Consider the following 22,111-nt stretch of genomic DNA (forward strand, 5'->3'; position numbering starts at 1 on the left):
TTCCAGATTATCTCTGTAGGTGTCCCAAGGAATGCTTAATGCCTCTGTAGGACTTGGTTGAGGTTGCCACTTACTTTGACATAAGTAGACTTGAATAAGCCTGGAACTCTATGTCAGAGAAAGCTGAGTATTCCAAGAGGAAAGGGATAAAATCTAAAAAACAAAAATAAAAAAGTAACAGTAGTATCCAGAAATTGGGGGAAGAGTTACATTCAGTTAAGTAATTTGTATGCTAATGGCTTAAGGATCTCAAAGAACTCCATTACTTGTACAATTAACCCCTTGTTTCCTAGTTCCTTCCAAAACCAGGAAAGGCCATTACAGTAAATGGTTAAACCAGCTCTGGGAATCTACTGTCTCCAAGATAAATAGTGTTAATTCCAAGAAGACCTCCTTAAGATAGTTGTCTCAAGTTCCCACCCAGCCTCCTCCCAACACACACTTGTACACATGTAGAGATAGACACTATTCTTAGATGCAATCAATTTGCTCTTACTGGAATCATGAGTAGTCAAATTACCTACATTCTCAATTTCCCAGCCATAAGGATGAATATAAAAATAAATGTAAGATGGTGGGTACAAAACTCATCATTTTTAAAAACCACTAGGTTCCAGTGATAATTATTCCAAAACTACAAAGGAAAGAGGAATTTCCCTTACAATACCAAGATGAGTTACTTTGAAATTAAGAATTATTCCTATATACAAAGAGTGTCTCCTATATACAAATATTTAATGAGAGCTTTAAAACAAACAAACAAAACAAAACAAAACAAAAAAACCAAAACACTCTCAAAAGTTCCTGGGTAGAAACATGTAGTAAAAAACCAATGTAAAATTCCTCTCACCATGTTTTAAAAATTTAAACCATACTAGTTTAAATTTTAGCACAACTTTTAAAACTATGCAACAGTATTATAAAATGCATTCAGAAATAAACATAATAGCAAATATGTTTTTTTCATTGTAGGGGAAAATGTGAATGACTTTTGAATGGATGAAAATGATTATTAAATATCTTCCATGGAAAATTAGACATCATCTAAGTATTTGATTCTACAAGGTCTCTATATGTTTAATCATCTTTGAGCAACTTTACAACTTTTATAAATTATAGATAACTGTCCTGGACTGAATTGTGTCTTACTCTCCCCCAAATTCCTATGTTGAAGCTCTCACCTCCAATATGACTATATTTCGAGATAAGGCCTTCCTAATCCAATATGAATGATGTGTTTATACAAAAAGGAAAGATACCAGGAGTGTGCACATAGAGAAAACACCATGTGAGGACAGGAAAAAGGCTGCTGTTTTCAAGACAAGGAAAGAAGCCTCACCAGAAACCAAACCTGTAGAGGCTAAATTTTGGACTTCCAGCCTCCAGAACTATGAGAATATAAAATTTCCACTGTTTAAACCTTCCCAGTCTGGTGGCATTATGTTAGGGCACACTGAGCAGACTAACACAATAACCAATAATACACAAATTAAGTATATCTAATGAAGGACATTGAGTTCCCTTGTGTGATGGTTAATTTCACATGTCAACTTGGCTGGGCTAAGGTATGCCTACAGAGCTAGTAAAACATTGTTTTGGGGTAGGTCTGTGAGGGTGTTTCCAGTAGGGATTAACATTTGAATCAGTAGACCAAGTAAAGAAGATCCACTCTCACTAATGCTGTAGGCATCATACATCCCTTGAGGGCTGAATAGAACAAAAAGGTGAAGGAATGTGAAATATTTCTCTTTTCCCTGAGCTTGGACATCCATCTTCTCCTGCCCTCAAACACTGAAATTCCTGGTTCTCAGGCCTTCAGCCTCAGAAGAAGTTAAACCAGACTTTCTAGTCCTCCAGTTTGGAAATGACAAACTATGAAACTTCTCAGTGTTCATGACTATGTAAGCCAGGTCCTATAAAAATCTGAGATATAGATATAGATATAGATATATCTGTCATCCCTATCTACATATCTACATATCTTATATCTATATAGCTCTGGAGAACGCTAATGAATATACCTCTTCTACCTATGGAATAAGCTAGCTCTGCACCTATTCATAAATTCACTTGAGCATTCCTTCTGCCTTGAGATGTGTGGCTCTGAATTCTCTTTCAAACCTGTTGTCACATCTTACTGGTTTCCTCATGAATTAATGAGAGAATATCAACTCTATATTTTATAAGATATAAATGTTAATATTCACTTTTTGTCTGCATGACAGTTATGATTTTATCTTTTAAAAATGCTATCCTTTAAAATTGTAAGCGTAATGAGGAGAATTTGCCCTTTACAGATTTCTTCCACTTTCCAAAAGTATTACAGGTTTCCTCCACTCTCCAAAAGTAGACCATTTCTGCGAAAGCTTTCATTAAGTCGAAATGATGTAAAGTGAAGAAGCAATTACCATTAATGTATGTGGAAAATTTTTTGAGTATTCCCAGACCAAATAAATAACCTTGTAAAGCCTTTTCTGATACCTTAGGACACATCTTGCTAATACATGCAGAAAATAAATGGACATAAAGCTCAGATCCTCACAGCTCAAAGCTATGGGAGCTCGATGCTGACATACTGTATTCAGTTTCTGGGAAGGAGCTTGGCAGGGCCACTCCCGTTGATAGGGGTGTGCACTGCTTCTGTAATGACTTGCTGCAAAACCAGCGCTGAGTGCAGTGTTCAACATTTGCACGTTTTTTGTGAAAGTGAAAATCATCTTCAGATTTCCTTCAGTAACTAAAACAAGTACTAATGTAGGTCTTTCACAAAAGTGCAGTAGCATGTGAAATTTCAAAAAGTGGGGAATACCAGTCCACCTCGGTGGCTCAGATGGTTAAGCGGCTGCCTTTGGCTCTAGTCATGTGATCCCAGGGTCCTGGCATTGAGTCCCATGTCAGGCTCCCTGCCCAGTGAGAAGCCTCCTTCTCCCCCTGCTCATGCTCGCTCTCTCTCTTGCTCTCTGATAAATAAGTAAATAAAATCTTGAAGAAAGGGGGGGGATATGTTTATAAACCTCTTTTATATAAAACATTGGGAACTGATGCATGAAGTGATTGAAAGATCAATGCAAGGATTAAAATTTCAGATGTATCTAAAAGGATTATAAATGAAAACAATATATTTTAAAATGTTAGTGTCAATAGTTGAGGGGGATTAAGGAGTGTACTTGTGAGGAGTACTGGGTGATGTATGGAAGCGTTGAAACAAATAGAACAAATAGAACACTGAATGTTAACTATACTGGAATTAAAATTAAAAAGAAAAACAAAAAGTAACAACCAGAAACAACAGTAGAAATAAAATTTTAGTGTCATTAGCAACCAAAATTTGCAAGTCATGTAATAAAACCCCCCACAGAAAAAAGACCAGGACCAAATGGCTTCATTGGTGAATCTACCGAATGTTTAAGGAAAACTTAACACCATGCCTTCAGAAATTCTTCCAAAAACAAGAACAAAATAGAAGAGGGAATAGTTTCTAACTCATTCAAGAGGCTACTATTTTACCCACACCAAAACCAGACAAAGACATCACAAGAATACAAAACTATATACCAATATTCCTTATGATCTTAGATGCAAAAATCCTCAATAAATGATTATCAAACAGAATCTAGTAACTTAGAAAAAAGATTGTACATCATGTCCAAGTGGGTTTTATTCCGGAAATTCAAGTTGGTTAAACATAGCAAAATCAGTCAAAGTAAAACACCATTTTAATAGGTGTTTAAAGGTTTAAAATTTCAAAAAACACTATCATCTCAATGGACACTTTAAAAGTCTTTGACAAAATCTAATACTGTTTCATGATAAAAACAAAACCACACACACAACAAACTAGGAATAGAAAAGAATTTCCTCAACTTGATGTCGCGGCCGGCGCGACAAATCAACCAGGAACGTGAGGGTAAGAGGATGAAGAAAAGAACTCGAGAAGCAAAGAGATGGGGGCAGGAGGAGCACCGAGGAGGATGTCCAACAGTGCTAAGTTTATTCAAAGCACATATACTATATATATGGCCTTAGTGCCTAGTTAAACCACGAGTTCCCATACACAATACACCTGTGCCTAGTTAAACCACGGAGTTCCCATAATAAGTTTCACATTTAACTATAAGCAGACCTCATGATGCCAAACGGCTGATGCCAGTACAATGGTTCTGTATTGATACAGCAAACCTGAAAGTAATTTATGGGCTGTACGAGGGCAGCAAGGACCAGCAACGAACTTTTGACCCCAACCGAATTGTTCTCATTTGTTTAGCAAGCGTGTGGGAAGTCACGTAAGCGAGCGTGCAACACATAGCACAGACCCTTTCTCAGTACTACTCAACTTTTCCCGTCCTAAACCTTCTGTTAGGTTATTCGGACTTTAAACGAGGCACGAGTCAGGGCCTGGTTTGGTCCTCGTCTCAAGCCTTATTGTGGCCTCCCACAACTTGATAAGGTCATTTATGAAAAACTCACAGCTAACATAATATTTAAAAAAATAAAAAGAAAAAATAATAAAATAATAAAAAGAAAAAACTTGCCTCCTACAATCAGGAACAAATGAAGGATGTTTTTTCTAACCACTTGTACTTAACATTATAGTAGAAATTCTAACAAGGGCAATTGGGCAAGAAATTGAAATAAAAGGCATCTAGACACAAAGGAAGAAGTAAAATCATATTTGCAGATGATAGAATCTGATAGAAAACCCTAATGAATTCACCCACACATACACAATCAGAGCCAATAAATGAGTTCAGCAAGGTTGCAGGGTAGAAAATCAATATATTAAAATCAGTTATACTTCTTTATACTAGCAAAGAACAATCTAAAAATGAAATTAAGAAAACAATTTCATTTACCATGTCATCAAAAAAGAGTAAAATATTTAGGAATTAATTTAACCAAAGAAGTTCAAGACTTATATATTGAAAACTAGAAAACATTGTCTGAAAGAAATTAAAGAAGATGTAAATAAATGTAAAGACATCTGTATTCATATATTGGAACACTTAATATTGTTAAGATGACTGATCTATAGACTAAATGTTTTCTCTGTCAAAATTTCCCACTTCTTTTTTGAGAAATTGGTAAGTTGATCTTAAAATTAATATGGACATACAAAGGACCCAGAATAGCCCAAACAATCTTAAACAAGAAGAGCAGAGTTGAAATACTTGATTTCAAAATTGTCTACAAAGCTACAATGTACAAAATGATATAATGCTAGAATAAAAATAGACATACAGATCAATGGAATACAACTGACAGGAAATAAACTGATGTTTATGATCAACTGACTTTCAACAATGATGTCAAGACCATTCAATGAGGAAAGAATAGTCCTTTCGACAGACAGTGCTGGAACACTGATATTCATGTGAAAAAAAAAATGAATTTGGACTCCTTATACCACATAGAAAAATTAACAAATATCACAGACTTAAATGTAAGAGCTGAAACTATAACAATCTTAGAAGAAAACATAGGTGTAAATCTGGGCAACCATGGATTAGGCTACGGTTTCTTAGATGTGACACTAAAGACACAAGCAGAAAAAAAAAAAAAAAAAAAAGATAAATTGTACTTCATCCAAATTAAAAACTTTTGTGCATCACACTGTTGAGAAAATGAAAAAGAACCCAGAGAATAAGGGGAAATATTTGTAAATCATATATATGATGAGAATCTAGTCTCCAAAATATATAAAGAACACTTAGAACTCAACGATAAAAAGATAATCCGCTTTAAAAGTAAAAGTAGGCAAAGTGTTTGAATAGACATTTCTCCAAAGAAGTATAAAGATAGCCAGGGGTGCCTGGGTGGGTCAGTCAGTTAAGCATCTGCCTTCAGCTTGGGTCACGATCCCAGGGTCCAGGGATGGAGCCCTGCCTCAGGCTCCCTCAGTCAGGAGTCTGCTTCTCCTTCTCCCTCTGATCTTTCCACCTGCTCATGCTCTTGCTCACTCTTCCTCTCTCTCTCTCTCTCTAATGAATACATAATAAATCTTTGCAAAAATAGCCAAAAGTACATGAAAAGATGTTCAACATAATTAGTCATTGCGAAATGCAAATCAAAACCACAATGAGATATTACTTCACACCCACTAAGATCATTATGATTTTGAAAAATAGAAAATAACAAGTGTTGTCAAGGGTGTGGAACAGTTGGAACATCTGTACATTCCTGATGGGAACATAAAAATGTAGAAATCACTTTGGTATGGTAGTTCCTCAAAAAATTAACACAGAGTCACCATATGACCTAGCAATTCTATTCATATATATATAAAATGAAAACATATGGCTACACAAAAATAAGTCAATGAATGTTTATAGCAGCATCATTCATAATAGCCAAAAAGTAGAAACAACCCAAATGTCTACCTGTCAAATGGTGAATAAGTAAACAAAATGTGGTATGTCCATACAATGGAATATTATTTGGCAATAAAAAGAAGTACTGATACATGCTAAAATACAGATGAGCCTTAAAACATTATGCTACATCAAAGAAACCAGATGGAAAAGTCCACATACACAATGTATACACAATGTCCAAACTAAGCAAATCAATAGAGACACAGGGTGTCCACTCCTCATCTACATTATGTATGGTGTGGCAGTGACTGTGGAACTCTAGATGTTAACTGTTTTATTAACACTAAACTTATTTCTTTATGAAATCCCTCTAAAATGCAGAAATAACTATCTTCTAAAACCTTATACATCAAAAATAATTTTGTTGCTTCTCAAGTCATCATTATGAATATCAGCTGTGATATAATACAGTGAGCCACTCTATTTTATTTCTACAAGGGGTAATAAAAAGTTACTTTTCACCTTTTATGCCCAGTTAGCAGATCCTGATCTCACCAGAATAATGTTCCATGCTTTATGTTGACATTGTATTATTGATTTTGAAAAACAAATAAACAAACAATAAACATCTGAGGGTTCCTGAGATAGTCAAGGCTTAATTATGGTGCATTTGGCAATTTTTCTTCTTACATATTGTATGGTCACCCTAACTAAACAGCCAACCTAGTCATTCATGCTTTTCGGGCATCTGTGTGACTCTATTAATTGAGTAATCAGTCTTCTCTCATTAGATTCTTTGATTTTGCTTTCCCAGTTTCAACCCCTAAGTTCAAAAAAAATTAAAGCTTCATGATGTCTTTTACTCTTAAACTACCTGTGGGGCTCTCCTGAGGGTCAATGGACAACCACAAAGACTTGTTCTTTTACTTTTTTAAAGAGACAGGTGCTAGGAGGAATAGGTTTATTCATATGGTCTCTATTTTTTAATTAGCTCAACTCTAGAGTAAGAATTATGTGGGAATAGCTAGCAAACCAAAGGAAGAGCTCAGCCATCCTTATATTAATTCCATTCAAAACAATTGTTATTAGTAATAAATATAATACAAAGATGGTCCTTACTTGAAGGCCTTCTTATTCTTTATCTTCTGTGTAATCTGCTCAGATGCTAATTTCATTGTTTTTGTTTTTGTTTTTGTTTTTGTTTTTTGACATTTGTTTAAAGGAGCATCCTGACCCTCGAATCAAGGTACTTTTTTTTAATGTGCCAAAACTAAGAGAAAAATATCTGTTGTCTTAGATGCTGGGCCTGAATTGGACTGTGTGAGTCGGGAGACACCTGGGAATCCAAGATGGCCTGACTGGCCACTAATTCCACACATGCAGACTTACTGGAAGCAGCATTCAAAGGTACCCATCAAGGGTGCAGGGCAGGAAATACTTTCCCAAGGTGTCCCAGTGGGCTATGGCATGGCCTATCCAACAGTCCTGAGGGCTTGATAGCAGAGGGGATGACTGTAGGAACAAACTGCATGGGGGAACCACTAGGACTAAACATTCTATCAGCCTGGGATGGCTCGCAGTTGGGACTTTAAAATGGACAACAACAAAAAACCCTGTCATCTTAAAGCACCCTTGAAAGAAGCGGGAACCTGAATTTATCTTTGGGACAAACTGCTCCTTGGTTTGGGGAGAGTACTATGAATGAAGCCTTCGATTATGTAGGTTTAGTACAAGTACCCACCACCAGTGTTGCTCCTGTTCTAAATAAATTCAAAAGATAAATGACAAACTGGGAGAATGTGGAGTGTCCAGGATATCAAAGTGAACCTTCTAAATACGTAAAGATGCCTTAAATGTCACTGAGAAAAGACCCATGAGCAAAGGAATATGAACAAGTAGTTCACAGAAAAAGAAATAGAGACCAAATATGTAGATAAGCACATGATCTTTACATAGATAATCTTGTAAAATATATAAATGAAATATCAAACATGTGAATAAAAGAAATGCAAAGTAAACTAGAATGAAAGATATTTTTCTACTTTTCAGATGGACATAGTCAGAAAGTCTAATATATAGCATCAGAGAACAGGAGGAAACAGGTACTCTCTGTCACTGCTGGTGGCAGATCAAACTCGAGAGAGCATTCAGTATTTGAAGTAAGTGTGTCTTTTAATCCAGCAATTTCTTTTCTAGGAATTTATCCTATCAACATATTCACACGTGTGTCCAAAGATATGTGAATATATGTGCTTCAGCTTTGCTTATGGTTGCAAAAGCCTGGCATTAAGCAATAAAAAATGTTACCAGGGGTACCTGGAGGGCTTAGTTGGTTAAGCATCCAATGCTCAATTTCAGCTCAGGTCTTGATCTCTTGTTGGGCTCCATGCTGGGATAGAAGAAAAAAAGCAGAGAGGGGAGAAGGAGGTATCAGTAGAGGCCTGAAAAAGAAATTATGGTAGAGTCATTCATTTAATAAATATTTTTTTCCGAGCCTATCACTACCAGATGCAATTCTGTAATGAACTATTGTAGGTTTTTTTTTTTTAAAGGAAGTTGATCTTTAGGTATGGCGATGGAATGATTTCCAAGATACATTGAAAAAGTGGAAAACAAGTGAAAAATACAAGGCATGCTGCCATGTGTATTGTATGTTTCCATTTTTCACAAAGGGAAAACATACATGTATCCGCAATATATATGCTTTTATTGGCTTAGAGTATTTCAGGAATTATCTGTCTCTGGGGAGAGCTGGGGACTAGAAACTGCAAAAGACCTCCCAACTATCTTGTTTTTGTGCTCCTTGATTTTTTAACCACATGCATGCACATGCATGTACTACATGCATTATTTTTCCACTTAAATAACTTAGTTTAGAATACATGTAGTAAGAAAAATATAAGAATTTGATGTCAAATTCCTTTTTTGAAAAAATCCAAAAAGTAAAGGAAGAGGGTCCAGAAAGTAAAGATGCTGTGTCAGTCATCTCTGACTATGTCCTGCAGGATTTCAGGGGACAGCTCTCGGATGACTTCCATATCCCCTATCTCCCTATAAGAACACATGGTTAGTAGAAACCAGTAGGGTAAATAATTGCCAAAAGAAAAAAAAAAAGAAAAGAAAAGAAAGAAAGAAAGAAAAAGCTAAAATAACTGGGCTTTATTAGATATTTAGTGATCAGATGATAAAAGGTTAGAGTTCATTTATTGACCACTTCCTCATATCAGGGAGATCATATGATAGTTGTCTTTCTCCGCTTGACTTATTTCGCTAAGCATGATACGCTCTAGTTCCATCCATGTTGTCGCAAATGGCAAGATTTCATTTCTTTTGATGGCTGCATAGTATTCCATTGTGTATATATACCACATTTTCTTGATCCATTGATTGGGAGGGAGACAAACCATAAGTCACTCTTAATCTCACAAAACAAACTGAGGGTTGCTGGGGGGAGGGGATTTGGGAGAAGGGGGTGGGATTATGGACATTGGGGAGGGTATGTGCTTTGGTGAGTGCTGTGAAGTGTGTAAACCTGGTGATTCACAGACCTGTACCCCTGGGGATAAAAATATATGTTTATAAAAAAATAAAAAATTATATATATATAAAAAAAAAGATTACCTTCTGGCCCCATAAAAAAAAAAAAAAAAAAAGGTTAGAGTTCCTCTGAACTTTGAACAGATCACATCTGAAACATTCACATCTTAAAGGAGCATCGATAAAACAGATGGTTTTCCAGACTGGGCAACTCTGATTACCATAATCAGGTATTGCGGTAATCCTGCAAATTCCCATGTATCATCAGCTTCTTTTAGTCAAAGACTGAATTAGGGTGCATTACAGCAGGAAGTTACAAGAACACTTTTCCTGCAGTTCTCCAAATATAGTATCTTCTTACAGACTCTTACTTTGTTTGTCTGTCTGGTTACAAAAGAGTAGAACAGACCAAGAGTAGGATTCTTCTATCTCTTCAGTTATAAGAGTCTTTCTCCTTCCTTGGAGAAATCTATTTGCTCAGATTCTAACTTGCCCAAATTCTATTTGCCCAGAAATCTTCCCAAAGTTTAACTTGAACCTGACCACATATGGTCAAACAGCAATGCATACCACATTTAGAAATATTATAAACTCCAACCCACCAAAACTGGCTGATTATAGCCAGGGTTTGTGTTCAGAGAATAGGACTGAATATTTTTTTCTTTCATCAGTGAGGAAGCATCAGCTTTGTCTGTAGTCCAAGTTTACTATAACCTCGGCCAAATCTATGACTTTGTTTGTAACTCTTCGGCCAATGACCTCAAGCCTGACCTACAGCAGTCATCCCCTGGGATGAAAAAGGTCATTTAAACACCTCAGCCCCTAGTCATTAGGCGAATACAAAATCTTATCTCAAATTGGTATTCTTAAGGTTAAGGTCTTCTCACAAAAGAAATGCAGAAAGAATGAGTAATGATTTTTTAAAAAAAGCTGGAACAGGAGTTAACTAGACTTGAAATCTTCAAATGTTTTCCCAATATTCCCTCTATGATAAAAAAATGCATTTCATTATAAGTGAAGGGAATTAACAATAAGTACACTTACCATGATGAACACTGAGTAATGTATAGAGTTGTTGAATCACTATATTGTATATCTGAAACTAACATAATACTGTATGTTAATTATAGTGGAATCAAAATTAAAAATAAATTTTAAAAATGTATCTTACCAATTCAAATTCTCTAGAACATTACGCTTTCTGAAAAGCTAATGTTTTGGCCAGTAGTTTACTCATTGAAAAATGAAATTACGGTGAAGATTCAGTTTAGAACCACTGCAATTCAAATTGAGCTAAAGTTAGTGTTTTCACTGTCCATGCAAAAGGCTAAGCAAAATCAGGAAAAACATTCTGACTATTACAAGGACAACTATTTTACAACTTTAGCATTCTGCACATATATACAAACAGCAAAAGAGTACTGGTTTCCAATTCTACATCTCTCTACTTAGCATGTCTATTTTGAAAAATAATTTGAGGTAATTTATCTATGAAAAGACAGAGTTCAAAATTATAAAAATAAGCAGACAGAGCTAATTATACCAGGGTTGGACTTTACATTAATCAAACACTGAATTTAGCTCTAGTCTTGTGGCAGATAAGGAAATAACAAAGGCAAGACATTAATCTAAAATCTGTGTTGTTTAACAAAAACTCACTGGAAAGTAGGCTTTCCTAGCATGAATTCTTTACAAACGTGTTGAGCAGCTCCTTATAAAAGGAGCAGTGAGTAACATAAGGGTCAATTTAAATGGACTGTAATTTTGCCAAAGATTAAGAAAATGTTCTTCAGATTACCATAATAAAGCTGAATTCAACATTCAGTCATAACTCTGTAAAAGTGTTTCTGTAGGAAATTTAAAAATGCCTTACAGAAACATTGTATTCTGTTGACTTTGTTTAAATTAGGTCAGATTTTAGAAAATTTGGAAGGGTGGCTGATTAATATGTTCCTTAAGTCTTCTCTTGAAAATATCAGTTACCCTGAGTTCAACACTTCTCAGGGATATCCTTCTTAGATAAGTGGATAATGATACCAATTATATAGATAGTTTTGTTTTTCAAAATTGGGCCATACTGAATACATTTCTATACCATTGTTATCCATTTGTCAGTATATTGTGAACATTTTGATGTGCCATTAAGTATTTTCCTGTAAGTTTGCTCTTCATGCCATCACATTATTCCATTGCGTGGATATACCATGATGTATTTAATCCACTGTGCACATTTAGGTTGTTCTCACTGTTTCAATTATACTTTATGCAATATGCTGCCTACTTTTTAGGAGTAATTCCTTGCTTTTATTTCCTTTCGATTTCCCTTTCACGATACTCTTTGTACTTGTAATTATTTATGTAATTTATGTAATTCACTGATAGCCTGTGATTTCCAGTCTTTGATATAGAAAACACTTAATAGTACTTTTGATGGAATAGATGACTGTATAAAGACACTGGGTACATTTTATCAAGTTGGTCTGAAAAAGTTGTGTCAACTAACACTTTTCCCAAAAGCATGGTGGGAATCTTTTTCTACATTCTCTTTATCTTAGAAATTGTCTTAAATATAATCATTGAACAACTCTGCATTAAAAAAATAACAGTTCACTATTGCTTTAATTTGGATTTTAAAGCTATTATAGAAACGAACACTATTTTCATGAGTTTATTGAACATTTATTTGTTTTGTTTTGATTTTGTTGATTTTAAGTGTGACAAGTCCTAAGGCACAGTCATTTCAGTGTTATCTGAGAAGTACATAAAACACCAATGTTCAAAGCAACACTCTCTGATCTGAATTGCCAGATTCACACGCAATAACTTTATGCTATAAACATCAAGAATTTTAACTTTTAGTTTGAAAGGGAAAGAGTCTCATCTCTACACAAAGATGGACCATAGAGGTCCTTATGAGCTGGACATTTGGGGGAATATAAAGGATATCCCAGTCAGGTACATTTACTTTTTTTTAATTTTTTTTTTTTTTTTTTTTGACAGAGAATGATCACAAGTAGGCAGAGAGGCAGAGAGAGAGAGAGAGAGAGAGAGAAGGAAGCAGGCTCCCTGCCGAGCAGAGAGCCTGATGTGGGATTCAATCCCAGGACCCTGAGATCATGACCTGAGCTGAAGGCAGAGGCTTAACCCACTGAGCCACCTAGGCACCCCCAGGTACATTTACTTTTTAACTGTTCTTTTCTTCTCATTGTGTTCCCCATATAACAGGTATTTTTAAAGGAACAAAAGATAAAATATACACTGACTATTCTTCTGGTCAATTATCTAATCTTAACTTTATTTACTTCTTTTAATGTATTTGTTTTCTCTCAGAGTCCCTGTTCATTTCTCTTCATTTCCTGATCCACTTAGAATAAATTCCAGTGTGCAATTGTATCTACATCACTGGTATTAAGAACTCTTAATGACATCAGTGCGTAGGCTACAAGAAGTATCTTAACTCTTGAGAGGGGTTAGTCATGCAATTTGTGTGGCCCTGTCTTCACTTAAAGTCGTCAAATTAAAAAAACCAAAACTACATCATTCATATGAAGCAAATAGATACAGACCTCCTTATGTTTTTGCAGTTGCTGAGGGGTATCAATTCTCTTGAGAATCTACAATCTAATTCACACCCATAAATCACAGGTCATGGCTTCTGCTGGGCGGTATTGTCAGTGCCTGGGGCCAGCTCATTCTGATGTTTCTAGAGGGTGTTCTTGTAAAATGATCAAACATTCAAAGAGTAAATATAAGCTGAGACCTCAAGACAATGCTCACAGTGTATTTTCAATATCACTGCTCACACATAGGATGAAAAGGGAGTATAAGAGCAACTTATCATACTGAAACTGAACTCTTTTCGTTAAGAATCAATAGGAAAAAGAGAAGAGCCTGGGTGGCTCTGTCAGTTCAACTTCTGACTCTTGATTTCGGCTGCACTTGTGATCTCAGGGTCATAGGACCGAGCCTTGTGTCCGGCTTCACACTCCGTCTGCTTGGGATTCTCTTCCTTTCCCTCTGCCCCTCTCACTGCTCACACTCTCTCAAATAAATAAATGAATCTATGAATCTTAAAAAAAAAAAAAAAAAAAAAAAGAGTCATAGGAAAGAGAAAGCCTGTGTGCAAAGCATTGTCATTATATAGTTGAGACAGGTTGTCTTGCCTGGGATATGTCAATAAGACCTTAATTGCCCAGACCTTCAACAGACCCTTGGTTCTCAGAATATCTGACCATATCGTGTTGATCCATTAACTCTTTCGGTCTCTAAGACCATTTCACACTTCTTTTTTCTTGAACTTCCAACAACCCTCCCTTTTAGATGACACCTTGCTTGCTTCTTGTTTTACTGAAGATAATGGAATCAATCAAAATAGAATTTCCTTACCTTCTCACCTGCATCTGCTCTGCTCTCATGTACTCCACCTGCACCCTGACCTGCCCTCTCCCTACTGCCCCCTAAGCCTTGGGTCACAATTCCTCTCCCTTGATGAAGGAATTTTCTCCAGCATCACTTTTCCTCCTTTTTAGTAGATTATTCCCATCAACATAAAAACATGTAGAACTTTTTCCTATCTTCAGAAAAGCCCCTCCCTTTCCTTGACCCCACACCACTGCGTTTCAGATACCATTTTCTGCTTTCCTCTACAGTAAAATTCCGAAAGAACTATCTAATGGCTGCCTCTTGCACTTCCACCCATTTGTTTCTGGTTTAGACCTTTGATTTCATCTATGGCTTAAGCAACTCTATGACAACAAAGTAATGAATACAAAAAAGACTTCACCCACATTCCACTGGTCTCATACATCAGATATTCTCATTTGATTTGTGTTCCCTTCTTATTTTGCTCATTGGCTAGTGTCCTTTTTTTTTTTTTCAGTGTTGCAATCATAGTCTAGGAATACTTTTATTTTCTATCCTCTTTACTTACCGTTGTAATTTCCTATCTTGCTACATTATTTACAGAATTCATATTTTAAAAATTAAATGTCATCAGGTTGGTATGCGGATACATTTCACTATCCACTAATTCAAGCCATTTAGATGGTGTTTTACCTTTGTTACCAAGACTGCTGTGGTAAAGTAATTCATGAACATAATTTACCAATAGTCCTTACGTGAATTGTTTGTTCATGTATGTTGTAGGGGAGTCATTTAAAATGTAGTGTAACTACCCAACGACATAGTGACTAGTATTTTCTCTGCTATGGAAAAAGTACAAGGCCCTATATAATATCACATCCAGCTAGAGCTGGGGTGGGAGGATGGTTGCCTCACCTTCCTAGTTATACCTCACCACTGTTCTTCATGGTTTTTGACACATTCCCATCATCTTTGAACACTTCTTTATTTTCTCTTATATACATGAAAATGTTAGTCTTATTTTGTACTTTTCTTGCCCCAGCCATTGAATCGAGTATTTCTTCAAAGACCTCTGCTTTTTTATTTGATTTTGTTTTATTATTATCATTATTATGTGTAGAGCACATTACTTAGAAACTGAGATCTGAACACTGGGTATGCTCAGTATTATTGCAACAACACAGTTCTCAGTACTTCTCAGCTGAAAGAGCTAGGAAATATACATCTACATATATGTGTGCACACACATGTATAGACACATACCCTATGGGAAACACAAAATCACTGGTATATCCATTCTAATCTTACAACCAGAGGGTTTATTTCAGTTTTATCCCTTTCCATATTTATAACTCTTTATTCTAGCAGTAAGAAACCTGACTTCCATTAACCCAATGTACTTGATTGTTGGGATCAACCCCCCCTGTAATTAATCTCTTCTCACCACCACTGCCCCCTGAGTGGGCACCCTCTTCACCTCACTCTGACACCAGTATCCCATGTTGGACGGTTTTCCCCTTGTCTGGATGCTGTCCTTATCTTGCTTGTGCTCTACTTGCCATACCCATGCTACTACCCTACTCCCATGGGGATGCCCTTCTCTTCCCTCTTGGGTTCCACCTCTTTGTGCTGGGCCACTAACACCCACTTTACAGTATGAATGCTTACTTTTGATCGACTCTACCTATTGGCCTTGAGACTGAATTATTTAGGCAAGAAAGAAAGAAGACAGGCAGGCAATTAGAAAAAAAAGGCTCTATATGTGTGTGTGTGTGTGTGTGTGTGTGTATATATATATATATATATGTATATATATATATACATACATATATATACTGATACTCTCCCCACCACATTCAATGCCTTTTTTCCTTTTATTTATTTATTGTTTCTTTTATTACTACTTTAATTATTTTTTTCTTATTACCAAGGTATACAAGTAACACAATGCTGACAAGTATATGGGGGGCAGGGTACCTTTCCTCTACCCTTTTAGGTTTAGTTACTGGAAGCCTGCAAATTAAATTGACAGAAGACAGATTAACAGGAGAAAAAACATGTTTCTTCACTGATGTTAATATTCTTATGTGTAAAGGGGCTCCACAGAAAAGAGTGGAAAACCCAAAGAGGCAGTTAGACCTGGGTGTTTATGTATTATTTTATTTTATTTTTTAAAAGATTTTATTTATGTAACAGAGAGAGAGAGAGAGAGAGAGATTACAAGTAGGCAGAGAGGCAGGCAGAGAGAGGTGGGGGAAGCAGGCTCCCTGCTGAGCAGAGAGCCCAATGTGGGGCTCAATTCCAGGACCCTGAGATCATGACCTAAGCCAAAGACAGAGACTTAACTCACTGAGCCACCTAGGCACCTCTTTACATATCATTTTAACAAAGGGCAATAAATTGTGAAGCAGTGAACATACAAAGGAAGAGGGGGGTTGGGCTCCTAATGGTGGTCAATTGGGTGAAGGTAATTAGGAAATTTATAGGAGCCAAGACTTGTTTAGTAAGGGTTGTTATTATTGTTTCTAGCTTTTCAACATTACATGGGCCAGGAATTTGGTTTAATAGGTAGATTTGGGTTAAAAATCCTTCTGCCATCACTTAATAGTTGAACTACTCCAAAACAAATTCATCTGCATCTCAATTTCCTTATCTATAAAATAGGAAAAATAATAGAATCTTATAGCTATTTTTAACCTTTGAAAGATTTTATTTATTTATTTGAGAGAGAGGGAGAAAGAGCACAAGCAGGGGGAGTGGCAGGTAGAGGAAGGGGGAGAAGCAAACTCCCCACTGAGCAGGGAAGCTGATGTAGTAGGGCTTGATTCCAGGACCCTGAGGTTATGACCTGAGCCGAAGGTACATGTTAAGCAACTAAGCCACCCAGCACCTCTCATAGCTATTTTTTAAAGGAGTAAATGAAAAAATACAAAGCATGCAGTACCTATACAAAGTATTTGCTTTAGTTAATTTTTCTTCACTTTCCTCATCTATTAAATGGCCATACTATGATATCCATCTCACCAGCTTTTTGTGAGGATTAAATGAGATATTACAGGTGAAGCGCATATAATAAATATTCAGTAAATGTTAACAGTATGATTATCTACTACAAACCAATTCAGAGCTGAATGATAATTATCAATTAAAAAAAGTAAAAGACAAATTCCTCTTTATTATAAATAGACAAAAATGCTTTATTTGCAAATGTTTCTGTAGGGGCCGTGGGCAGCCAGCCCTAAAATGTGCTGAGGTGCCTGGGTGGCTCAGTCAGTTTAGCATATCATTCTTGATTTCAGCTCAGGTCATGATCTCAGGGTCCTGAGATTAAGCCCAGTGTTAGCTCCAGCTCTGTGCTGGATATAGAACCTGCTTGGGATTCTCTCTCTCCTTGACCCTCTGACCTTCCCCCACACCCAATCACTCTCATGCTCTCGAAAGTGAAATGAAATGAAATAAAAAATAAAAAAAATGAAATATGCCACTTGGGCATATTGATTATTTTGAAGTAAAAGTTACTTAAGAAATAGCCAGTATGGGGGGAACACTCTGACCCACTTTTGTCTCCAAAAAGCAAGAAGTAAATATCCCACATGAAAGGTACTCTCCTTATACTAGAAGGTAAAGAGCCATCCTTTTCACCAGAGATAGGGAATTTAAAGCTGAAAAGGCTATATAAACAAAACCTGTTACTTTTACTAATTTACTACCCAACCCAAATTTTGTTTAGGATTCCTTAACGATTGGAGCTCCCAACGTATATTTTCTTGGTCCTCTTAATTCCCTCACTTACTGCTTCTTTGTCTAAAAAGTATAAAAACTGCTTGCCTTAGTCTTTTATTTAGATCTTGATTTCATTATTGGACCTCCATGAGTATGTAATTAAACTTGGGTTTTTTTTCTCCTGTTAATCAATCTCAAGTCAGTTTAATTCTTAGACCAGCTAGAAGAATCCTGAAAGGTAGATAAAATTTTTCCTCTGCCAAATTTCTTTGACCCAAATATCTGAAGCTAAGAAGAATTATGCGGCCAAGCTTTAGTTTACACTGGTGAGTTTCTGGAATACATTGGATACTTGTATTTTTTATTTAAATTACTAAGCCCATTTTCAAACATGCCATTAATTTTGGTTTTTAAACCAAAATAACATCCCATCTTCATCTGTGTTTCCTAGAATGAAGAAAAGTAATATTTTCCTCTGACTGATTCCATATTACTCTCTTTATTTAGCGGTCACATATATTTTGAATTAAACTCTCATGTCTTTTAAATTCTTCTCTAGTAGTAGGCATTAGTAGGCCAAATATTCATTGCTGCCTGTTTTAAATATCTTAAACAACTTTAATGGTTTCTCTTCCTATTCTTTTCCATCTTGTTCTCTTCATCAAGGTCCAGATTCTGCAAGTCTGGACATGCCTTCCTGAGGACAGCCCTAGGGGAGGTGAAGTGATCTAGGATTTCCCCTACTGAGCATGAAACTAAAACTTCTAAAAACTCTCATCTTGACTTCTTTCCACATTCATTTTCCATTTGCCTCTCTGACACACTTCCTCATCTTTAACAAACTTCCCATGCTTCAAGTGTCTCCAAGATGAGACATGCATTTTTCTGTGCTTCTCATGGCTGTGGGAGGGTTGGTGCCTTCTCTTCTGAAAACCTTGTTTCCAGAGGGTCTATTAATTTGGTTGGAGGCATCCAGTGCCTCAAGGAGGATTAGAATTCTTAAAGCAGGAATGCAAAAACAAAGAAGCAATTACCATTCAGCTTTTGTGATTCAAGAATAGATTGTGAAACCCATAGCTGGGACTATAGTTAAGAAAGGAAAAACAATCAGGGCTTTTTAAGAGAGAAAAGATTTTTTTTGTTTTGTTTTAGTTCCAAAAGGCTGACTTTGAGTATTAATAAAAAGAATCTCCCAAATTAAGTTTAAGAGAAACAATATCTTATATAAAGAGTAGATGAAGAATCACCCAGGCCACAACCTAGAAAAGCATTGCCCCAGCAGAGAAGAGGAAATGGCTTTCATATGGGTCAGAAAAGGGGCATGTCCTACTTCCTGATGGGGTTGAACCCCTGGAGAGTAACTGAAAAGAATCTACCAAAAAGTTTTCAGAATGGCAAGATTGGGGAGCCTCATGTCCTAAGATATAGTTCTCTGATGGCAATAAGCTTGGTGCAGCCTCATACACCTTGTTCATCCAGCAAGGTACAGAGCACAGTTCATGCTTTCCAAGCTCTGGGAGGAACAAAAGGATTATGGGAGGGAAAGCTCTCAGGGCTGTAGGCCTATGTTTTAGAACTCTCAGGGTTAGGATGTAGATGTTCTACACTGGCTACATCTAGGAATCAGTTGAATTCTCAGTTTTATCTCAGTTGATGGCCACTTGAAAACTGAATGTTCTTGCACATCTGTGTAATACAGAGGTGTCAGTAACTGCTGATAAGCGGAGACTACTACATGATAGAGTGGTAGAACAAGTTTGTAGAACATTGGCCTCATGCCTAGACACCTCAGAAATCCCTTCTAGTAGACACTGTTGGTTTTATCCAATCCCCTTTATTTGACCAGTATACCACCCTTAGCTGTTGTGAGTGTTGGCTGATAATAACTCACTTTTTGGAGGCACCCTTCTCCAGAGAAGTGTCCTCATCAGGGAACTGCCCAAAACTATCTGGGAGGTTACCTCTACCCCATCCCAACCAGGGAGCCAATGACTGACTGACATGGGTACAAAAATCTGTCTCCCTTGCCTCAGAGGTGTCAACTTTGTGGTGTCATTCACACTCCAGGGTTCGATGGCAAGCTGAGGTTAGATTTCAACAGAAATCTCACTGTTCTTAGCTTCTTCCTGGGGAGTCCTACTTAACCTCACTTACTTAAAACTTTCTTCTGAGAGCATTCCCCTAATTAATCACTTACAGAAGAATCCCTACTTTAGGTTCTGCTTTGAGAAAATCTAAGACACTCCCTCAAAAAGTTGTCACTTTGGGAGAATTGGGGTGGGGGGTGAATTCTTGAATGAATGACCAAGTTTAAATTTGAAATAAGTAAGAAACTAACTGAAATGTTAACTGGAGCCAACCTGATTATGTTTTGAGATATCAGGTGACTCATGTAGGGGAGGAAAAAACTTTTCTTCTACCCTCTTAGGTTTCATAGCTGGGGGGCCTGTGAATTAAATTTACAACAAACAGATTAACAAAAAATAAAACATACAAATTTATTAATTTTAAATTTTACATGCATGGGAACATCACAGAAAGAAATGAATATCTAAAGAAGTGGTAAGATTGGGGCGCCTGGGTGGCTCAGTTGGTTAAAGCCTCTGCCTTCGGCTCAGGTCATGATCCCAAGGTTCCGGGATCGAGCCCCACATCGGGCTCTCTGCTCAGCAAGGAGCCTGCTTCCTCCTCTCTCTCTCTCTCTCTCTGCCTGCTTCTCTGCCTACTTGTGATCTCTGTCTGCCAAATAAATAAATAAAATCTTTAAAAAAAAAATTAAAAAAAAAAAAGAAGTGGTAAGATTTGAGCATATATACCATGTTACTAAGGGATGCAGTGGGGCAGACGGGCATTTCTGGGAGAATAAATGACTTCTTAGAAGGGAAGGCAGAAAGCACTTAGGAAAACACAGATGACTTTTTTTTTTTTTTTTTTTTTTTTACAAGATGAAAGGACACTTAGGAGAACAAATGGGAGATATGACAGTTTGTGACAATGTTTGGATATGTTGTCAAATTTTCAGCTTCTCTCTGGGAAGAGATTAGATGTATTTGCTCCTGGGGAAATTTATGAAAATTGAATTCTTTTGAGAGGTTCTGCTTTTAGGTAGATAATGGGGTTGAGGAACTCTAATGCCTCTAGCTAAAAGTAATTCTATTTGGGGTGGGGAGGCGATGAGCAACCATGTGTGGGGTAGAGGGAGAGAGAGAGAGAGAGAGAGACTCTTAAGCAGGCTCTACCCTTAGTGAGGGCTCAATTCCATAACCTTCAGGTCATTACCTAAGCCAAAATCAAGATTCAGACGCTTAACTGACTGAGCCACCCAGGCACCCTAGCTCGAAGTAATTTTTATGTCAAAAGGTAAAGACTACGTTTAGTTATAAAAAAATTTTAAATGTTACATTCCTTCACACTAGAGGTCATGCTATGAAGTATTGACTCTCTTACACCTCGAAGACGCTAACTTTTCTTCTTCACCCATCAGAGCTCTTCCTGTCCTTCACAGTCCAGATCAGCTGGCACTTCTTTACAGCATCCATTTTATTGGCATGTTTCCAGTGTCCAAGCAAAATACAAAGATCAGGAGAGTTGGCCAATGCACGATTATTGCTAATTGAAACTATTCGTATTACACTGCCTAAAACACGGAGTGTGCCCTGAGCAATACATTTCAATGGTGTGAAAAAGGGAATGGTAACAACAAGATCTGGGGGGTGCAGAGTAAGCTAGGGCCTCAAGTACCGCAGGGGAAGAACAGACACCTCACTGTCTCCTGGTCACTAGTTTGGCATCATTGGCTTTTAATCCACAGTAGGGCTGGAATCATCAGCTCTCAGTGTCTATTGTGATGAACCAGAATTTTAGGAACTTTGGCAATGGGAATAGTGAGAAATAAAAGGGTAATTGCAATCTCTTCATGAAATCTCTTTAGATACTGATGAACGGACATGGAGTACAAACCAGCTAGTGAGGTATAAGACAGCTTTTCAGATCACTGAGAAACATTTTAGCCCTTTGGGATAGAAATCTTTATCAAATGTGTGATATGCTTTTTGTCTTTTTCAAAGGAAGGATGCCAAACATATTTAGCTTTTTATATAGTTGCTCAAGAGCGCCGTTAATGGGGCAGAGTGAACTCTAGATTGGCCTACAATCTGCGCGTTGTCCACACGTTTGGT

Source organism: Mustela nivalis (assembly GCF_964662115.1).
Source record: "Mustela nivalis genome assembly, chromosome: 4".
NCBI lineage: Eukaryota > Metazoa > Chordata > Mammalia > Carnivora > Mustelidae > Mustela > Mustela nivalis.